The sequence below is a fragment of the Elephas maximus genome, chromosome 15 (assembly GCF_024166365.1).
Source record: "Elephas maximus indicus isolate mEleMax1 chromosome 15, mEleMax1 primary haplotype, whole genome shotgun sequence".
NCBI classification, from domain to species: domain Eukaryota; kingdom Metazoa; phylum Chordata; class Mammalia; order Proboscidea; family Elephantidae; genus Elephas; species Elephas maximus.
In genome coordinates, this window is record NC_064833.1 from 27486810 (window position 1) to 27496138 (window position 9329).

The following is a 9329-nucleotide window of genomic DNA, read 5'->3' on the forward strand; positions in this document are numbered from 1 at the left end:
AAAAAAAAAGCTAGGCAGGAGTGGAAAAGAAAATTCTTTTTTATTGTATACATTTTAATATAGTTTCAACTCTGTTCCCTGTGCATGCATTACCATTCAAAAAAAAAAAATAAAGTTCTAAGCAATAAATAAAAACAAAACCTATAATAGCTATTGTTTAGTTTTTTCCACTCTTTCCTACATTTGGCTAATCTTTAAGAACTATATATGTTTGCGGTTTTGGGGGAATTTATTAAGGTAAAAGATTAATATTCTCAACAATATAGAAAAATATTTATAGTTTTTTTTTTCTCCATTATTCAGTCCTAAGTCAGGCTGCTGCTTCTCATATGAACAGCAATGTCAGGGCTAGCCCACACATTTCAGTGACTTTGGGAACCAAGGGAGGCTCCTTTATGACTATTTTAGTTGTGGCCGTTGAGTTTTAGTGTGGAGAGGTCTAAATTCGTAGGGCAAGTGTGTCATGACGGGATCCTGGTCGTCTGAGTGTGGTCTCTGTGGTGTTTGCAAAGGGAGACTTAGTTTCACAACTTGTCTGCGGCCTTTCTGCTACCTCACGTATACTTCTGTGCCTTGAAATTTTATTTTCAAAATAAATGAACAATATTAACAGGAAAACTCTAACAATACAACTATAGTAGTTCTTCAAATTACACTCTATTTTGAATGAACTGTTATCAGATAAACGAGGTTTTACTGAACATAGCTATTTCAAGTGTTTTTACTTTAAAATATTCAGCAAAGACTATATTTTTATAAGACTTGGCAATTGAAACATGTTTTCAGGATATTTAAAACACATTTCTCGAGAATTGAAAATTCCCCATAAGGAATTTGATTCTTTAGCTTTTGGCACTTTTTCCCAAGCAATCATTTTACTTAGTTTACATTTTTTATCAGAATATGTCTGGCTCAACACAACAATTTCTTGAACAATCGGAATATAAGGATAAATACCCTTTTTCCATTGTCTAATACTGACAATTCTATACTTGGTCCCTGATCAAGAGAGGGGTTTTCTTTTTAATTCTCTGTTACTCTTCACACAGAGTGATTCTAACTGGACTGATTCTTCAGGTCACCTACGGTAAGTGTAAATGAGTTCAGGAATTCTTGAAATTAATGAAGTTTTTCATATCTGTGACTGAGAAATGAAATAACACACACGCACACACACACACACACCACACACACATAAACTTTTATCAAGTACCACTACAAAAGAGTGAAACTCTTCAGTGTATTTAGCATTTTATTATACGCAATGCTGACTTAATGAATTACATTCTCTAATTAATGTTTCTGATTCAGCTTTTATATGTGATCTCTTCTTTTGAATATTGTTGTAAGGATTTTAGGTAGTTAAGAAAGACTTGTAAATAATTTGACTAACTCTTAACATTCATTCATGCCCCATGCATTAAGTTGCAAATATTTCCTTTGTAGTCCCACTTCAACAGCTTGGGCTCCAGAATGTCAAATATTTTTATATTCAAATTAAGATATAAATTTTTATTGTATGACTAGGAGCCCTGATGACACACTGCTTAAGCACTTGGCTGCTAACCGGCTGCTAACCCACCAGTTGCTCCTTAGGAGAAAGTTATGGAGGGTCCCTATGAGTCAGAATCGACTTGACAGCAATGGGTTCGGTTTTAGTTTATTGCATGAATGACTTTGTCTTCTCTCATGGAGGCTATTCTGTTCTCTTAAATTTTCCCTGTGGACAAAGAAAAAAAAAACCAAAAAACAGAAATTTAAAGAGGTTGTTAGTGTGTCCTTTTTTCAGTTCTAGCCGCATAGAGTCAAGAACAGATGGTCCACAAATTCTGCTGTAATCCTGATCAGCTGCCTTGGTGACAGGTATACTGCTCCACAGTGATTTGTGACCTCTACTGCTGGAACTGGCAGCAGCTTGGAACTCTTAAATGACCCATTCTTTCCTTAATAATGGTGATAACAATAAATTAGAATTTCATTTTCTAGACACTTGATGCATATTTGTAAGAGGTTAGATGTTTTAGAAGACACAATTCAGTCGTTATTTATTAGTGTCGTTGCTGGTACTGTTGAGTTGATTTTGACTCAGAGTGACCCTATAGATAGAGTAGAAATTCCCCATAGGGTTTCCAAGGCTGTAATCTTTATGAAAGCAGACTGCCATGTCTTTCTCTTGCGGAATAGCTGGTGGGTTCTGACTGCTGACCTTTCAGTTAGCAGCTGAGCACTTAACCACTGTGACAGCAAGGCTCCTTTATCAATACACGAACTTGGCTCTGGGACTCCAATTTTCACAGAAAGCATAACATGCTTAATCTAGAAACTTCTAGATAACTAAGTCACTTCTGATTTATGAACATAATTTTCCTCTAGACGGAATCTGACATAAGCACCATTGTTTGATCTTCTCTTTTCCGTCTTATTTTCCTGGCTGATTTTTGGACCCTGAAGATCCACAGCTACCATCCCTAGCCCCTTTTGGTTTCTGGTTATGTGCCTGGTCAAACTCCGTTCAGTGCAAAGACCCTCTGATTGTTCTTTTGGCCTCCTTAGGAATTGTAGACTGTTCTCCCTCCAACTTCGGGTCCTGCTAGACTTCATAAGTCCAGCTCTCAGGCCCATTCAGATGAACACCTCTCTCAGTCATTTCTAATCTCCTCCCCATTGTGTCTGGACCTTCTGGCACTTCTTTGAATGAAGACTTTCAAGAGGCTTGGAATTTTCCTCAGGTGTTTCCTATGAAATAAAATATAAATTTTCTCCTCTGGGATTTTGTCAATCCTTTCTAGGTATTTATATCCCAGTTTCATTTCTCTCCATCATTAAACAGTCAAGACTCAAGAGTGTGAATTACTGGGCCTCTTCTCAGGGACAAAGAGAACATCTGAACCTTAGCCTGTTGCCTCCAAACATCTTCCAAATCCCTTCTTACATGTTCAGAAGCACTTATGAGTATTGTGTGTGTGTGTATATGATTTTATATCTCTTCCTTGTATAGCAGAAGAGCTGCTCTTAGGTTGCCATCCCCAACTCTCTTTCACTCTGTGCTTGTTTCATAGGCTTAATTTAGTCCTTTAGGCTCTGGATATTATTCTCCCAAGGCAAACCTTTTTTTTTTTTGTAATTAAAAACCACAAACTGAAAACTGTCCCTATTTTAAATGCCTGGGATCTTAAATATAAACACCCTTTGGCTTTCAGACAATTGTGTTTGTTATTAATTTCAAAATCTATTTAGGTTTCCCAACTGAGTTTTTTGTTCAAAACTATAGTTGAATGCCCTGCTAAGGACCCCAAGGCTGTTATTCCTACTGCTTTAATAGAGAAGGAAGGTTATGAATAATAGGAATGAACAACAATAAAAAAATTTAAACTACTACCTCCTACACATTCACGCATCTCATTTATTTATAGGCTGTTAAAAGAATACATTTATGAATAATGCAGAAAATGTCCAGTCACCACACTCATGGATGAAGAAGTAGAGTCTAAGAGGTTATTTTTCTCTAAGATCACATATCTGGCAACGACAAGATTAGAATCTGGGTCCTTTGATGTAACATGCCACAGTCTTCCTCTCCTATATTTTTTCTGTTTTCTACTTCATTTTGGTTTTGGTTGGCTTAAACTCTCAAGATACGTTTATAGTTTATTTCCAAGAACATTCTGTTTTTTTGTTGCAGAGGAAAGACACAGGATAAGTTAGTGGGTGAAATGGAAATATCCAGGTGTCAGATTTATACACATGGTACCTAAAAAAACTTTTCATGTTTTTTACTGTGGGATAGTTTCTGTCTTCTAGTAAGCCTCATGGGATCCACATACGGACTACAATCTCTTAGCTTTATTTATGTTTATATATTTAAAAGTTCCCTGGGTGGCGCAAAAAGTTTTTACTTGGTGCAAAAGAGAGGTCCAATGATTCCATAAGATTACAGCCAAGAAAACCCTATGGAGCACTTCTACTCTAACATACACATGGGGTCACTATCAGTTGGAATCAGTTCAATGGCAATGGGTTTTTTTTTTTTTTTGGTGTGTATTTAAAGAAACAGAAATCTAACAAACTAATCAATCATATCTTAAACATTTTAATGTTATACTCTGGTCATTGTGGTTGTAGAATACTTATCCATTGTGAGTATTCCTGCAGGAATTAAATTTTATTTTAAGCAAAATGAGAAACTATGGGAAATTTTCAGCAAGGGAATGAAGTTATTTGATTACTATTTCTTAAAAGACAAATCTATCTGCTCTGGTGAGATCAGATTTGTGGAGTTATAGTGCGGAGGGGAAGGCAGTAAAGGAAACCAGAAGTAGAAGTGAGGAGCTGCTATAACTGCCCCAGTAAGAGATACCTAGACTAGCGCAATGGGAGTGGAGACAGAGAGAAGTGATAATCAGTATAAATTTTGGATATAGAATGGATGGGACTTCCTGTGCTCCTTACCTGGGATCAGATACAGAGGAATAAGAGAGTGCCAGCAACTTCCTGTCATTCTCCAATTTTGCTAAACACATTTAATTTAGCTTCCCTACTTTTTTACTCATCTAATTTTTTTTTAATATGAAACCAGAAAGAAATATTAGAGCCCAATGTGTGATAAATAGAAAATGGTTAAGACCACATCATCTAATATTTTTTGTTATTCAATACCACTTCAAGAAGACATGATGTTAAAATTTTTTTTCCTTTAAATGTTGGCACTAAAACAGACAATTTACTGTTATTAGCATTAATATTGGTATTGTTTAAAGGTCATTGGAATTGGACTTTCTTTCATTCCTAATCCAAGAAAGGTTTATTTTTGTTGATCTTCTTGGCCTGGTGTAAAATCTATCTTTTGAGATTGGCATTCCCCAGTGACTAAGCGGTGAGTTATGCTGTCTGGAAAGTTATCGCTGAGTTCCACTGTGGTTTTGGTTCAGTAGGTTTTTATGTATTTTTACAAATTTTGTACATACACCCAGAGGCTTTCTGGCACTGCCTACATTTTGAAACTCAAGACAGTAAATATGAGCCATTTAACAATGTCCAATTCTAGATTCAGCACTTGAAATATATTGAAATATGTGTATGAGGGCATTTCAGACATTTGAAACAGAGGGTCATTTGGCAAAGATTTTAGTAATATTACAAAAAAGGAGCTTTCTCTGTAGCTCATTTGATTAAATGTCCTTTAGGTCATGAGAGGCATATTTTGAATATGAATTCTGGAACTTAGAGGAACTGTAGTTGATATTCTGGCTATTTGCTTTGCATATCTAGTGGCTGGATAAGATCAGTGCTAATTGATTTAACATATTCCTGGGAAAACTATCAAATTTATAGTCAAATTGAATTTAACAACAATGTTGTGAAATGCAACAAGATTTGTCTGGGAATGAAGAAAAATTCATTTTGTAATAAAGCATAGCTGTTTCAAGAACATAAAAGACGGATTTGGTAATCTTTTTTTCCCTCCCATTTGGCAATCTTAAATAATCCACTTGCTCCTAAATAAAGCCAAATGGCATAATCTACTGAAAGCTCAGTTCATAGTGAAATAACAAAACCCTTTAAGGATGCCCTGGTGGTACAGTCGTTAAGAGCTCGGCTGCTAACTGAAAGGTCAGTGGTTCAAATCCACCAGTCACTCAGTGGGAGAAAGATGTGGCAGTCTGCTTCCTTAAAGATAAACAGCCTTGGGAACCCTGTGGGGCAATTCTACTCTGTCCTAAAGCATTGCTATTAGTGGAAATCGACTCAAGAGCAATGGGTTTTGGTTTTTGGAAAACCCTATAATTCTCATGCATAATTAGCCCTCCAAATTGACTGGTAATCACACAAACAAATAAATATCAACCAAAGAATCTATTATTAAAGGTAAAAATATTAAATATTCAGGGTTATGTAACCATACATCTTAGAAATTGCATCTGATCTTGAAAATGCCAAGCCTCATCCAGGAAGTTACATGCTCACACACATATGTAATGACAGTATTTCAATAAAGGATTATATTTTGTGTATAATCACAAAAAAGCTGTGTTAGGACAGAGGTGGATGAAAGTTTCAGAGGCAGCAGCAGTAGTTTGAGGCAAAGGGTTCTTGGTTCTATCGTTATTTCCTGTCTCAAGATGGCCTCCTTTTGGCCACTCTCCTCTGTCTGCCAAGAGATGTTAGCAGCACTTGCCTGCTACCACCTGGACATGTTGTCAGGGCTCTCCTATTTTGCTTGGTAATCCCTTGAGATCTTTGGATGAAAAGAGTCATAAAAATCCAAAATGTTTTTCTAGGTGGGGGTTTCCAAAATTTGTCCCTTTGAGGGAGCCACCCACTTCGATATTGAATACCCTCCCTGTATAATGTGGAAAAAGCGGTTGGTGAAAATTTGCTCTTCTAGCATCACCAAAAAAACAGACGTCTTTATTGTTTAGAAAGTGAAACACACCCATTGGGGATCATTTTATCATTTTTTTTTTTTTTTAAGTGAATGAAAACATCACACGTTGAACTGATGAAATGCAGGATAAGTGCAAACAGACTACACCCTTCCTCTTTCAGTCACAAGGAGTGGTGGTCTGCCAACTCTCCCCGTAGCGCCCTGTCTAGTACACGGCCCTAGTTGGCTCGCAAACCATATCCGTATCTGAGCTACGACTAATCATGCCACCATTGAGTCACCAACAGAAAATCCCACAGAGTGCTTGCTTTCCTCTTTGTGGTGTAGGGCAGTGATTTGAAAGAGAATCTTTTCCCTGGCATTTTTCCTCTTTTCATCTGAGTCATTTGTTTCCCGTTTTCTTACTCACTTTCATTTCTTCCAATTTTTAATTATCATCCTTCTCTTAACTCATCCTTTTCTAATCCCAAGGGCTATTTTAAAAGGATGCTTGTTCACCAGATGCAACTCTCCAAGTGCTCATTTGGGGGCGGGGTGGGGGGACTCTTTCTGTCACTCCAGCTGCCAAAAGTCATCATGAGTCATGTTTTTTACTCAATTGACAGAAACAATAAAAATAGTTGGCCTTTCCCAGAGTTACTTCTTAGCTGCCATTCCATCTCGTTGATTTCCACTGACCAATATGATACAGCATTTGACCAGAGTAAGCTACCTGGTCACAATGTCCTTTGTATTCTTCCTGTTTCTCTTACACCTGGTTAAAGCAATCAGATCAAGTGGGTGACACCCAAATAAGCAACTGTCAGTGACTATTCTAACTCTAAAGCATCTGGTTTGGAACATTCTTACGTGGTTACTCCCTGCAGATTGTACTTGGCTCCATATGCAGAATCAGAAGTTAGGTAAATTATTTTCTAAATAACAACAGCAATTTAAGATCATCTCTTAGTAGTGTCACTATTACAACTTGGTCTTAATTCTTGGGAACCATGGAGAGAAATCTGTTTCAAACAAACACAACATTGTGTTTCTTACTGTATTGTGAAGAGTCCGAAGAGACTATTGCTGGTATTTACTGTTAACCTCATCAAAAAATAAGTTTTAAAAACTAAAAAAAAAAAGACTCTTCTATTAATATAGAGTAAACACACCAAAGATTTACTTAACTCATTAATGAGGTGGGTCAGTCAAGGGCTCAATCTGGAAAGCAGAACCAGTAGGATATATGGACACACACACACATACACTCCTTCCTTCCTTCCTCCCTCCCTCCTTCCCACCCTCCCTCCCTCCCTCCTTCCTTCCTTCCTTCCTTTCCTCCCTCCCTCCCTCCTTCCTAACTTCCTTCCTTTAAAGGAATTCGTTTACATAATTGTCGGGGAAGACTGAAGTCAAGAAGGGAATATTGCCTGCAGGCTGGAACCCCTTGAGCTTGGGCCAAAACTTGTTCACAGGCAATAAGGAGAGGAAGCTCTTAAGCAGACTAACCCAACAGGTCAGGTATGAACTGTTGTCCAGAGGCATTCAGGATGGGAAGATCTCAAGCAAGCTGAAACCTCAAGGTCGTAAGCTGTTTTCCCCAGGGAAGGCTTAAATCTTTTATTAATGCCTTTCTACTGAAAAAATCAGAGCCACCAAGAATAATCTCCTAACTTAAAGTGAACAGATAAGCAACTTTATTTACATCTGAAAAATCCTTTTGGAGCAGCAATAGATTAGATTTTGATGGAATAACTAGGAGAGCATGTGTGGATGCCATAAAATGGTTACCACTTCCCTCCTATCCTACAACTTGCACAGAGAAATCTTTTTAACCCACCTTTTTCCGGGAACATACTAGAAAGGCAATATTTATAGACTCTGAAAAAGAAAAGTTGGTTAACATTACTAAATTAGGTACAAAACTGACCAATAAGGCAACAAAACTCAATGTTTTGGGTCATCTTTTATATCAGGCAGAAATAATTTATATATCTACACAGGCAAATACAAATTATACAAGTGAACATGCAATTTCCTAGACTCTGAGTACTAATCAATAATAAACAACAAGCTGGGCAAAGATTAGATAATTAAATAATATTTTCATGTGCTATAGACAATGCTCCAGTATGACTTTGAAAGGACCTGCAGACCTCTTTTTTATTTTATTTCCAAGTTTGGGATATTTTTTTCTTAACAACCTATTAAGTATTTTACCTTCTTTTCATGACTAAAATGATAAGATTTCTTTGAGAATTTAAATTTCTTTAAATATTGCAGTCTATGTGCTTAATCAGAAATTAGTATTGATTTTGTAATTCAGTGGTGATATCTTGTGATCTTCTTTGATCCATTTGTACCATGTCTATTCCTTCAGGGGCTATAGGTGCCTATCATAGAAGTTTCTCTGGGTTTATGGGAGATGACTCTTAAACTCCTAGGTATATGGGTCCATTGATTTATAGGCTTCAAGGAAAGAATCAAAGAGGAAAGGAGAAGATCATTATTTTATTTACAGGCCCTGAATATACAATAGGGTGATGGGAACTTTAGGAAGGAAAAACAAAAAAACCAAACCCAGTGCCTTCGAGTCAATTCTGACTCATAGCAACCCTATAGGACAGAGTAGAACTGCCCTGTAGAGTTTCCAAGGAGCGCCTGGTGGATTCGAACTGCCGACCCTTTGTTTAGCAGCCATAGCACTTAACCACTATGCCACCAGGGTTTTCTTAGGAAGGAAGACATAATAAAAACAGGGAAGGAGAAGATCATTGTTTTTTACTTGTACAAAATTTTTTTTCATGAAAAAATAAGATATAGACCCAAAATTGAAAATAATCAATTCGCTATTGATATAGATTTAGTTATATTTTTAAATGTTATATATTTCACCTTTAGAACAAAGAAAATGTTTTCTTCTTCTTAAAAATTTCGTGATGTTAAAGCTATAATTACTGATTTG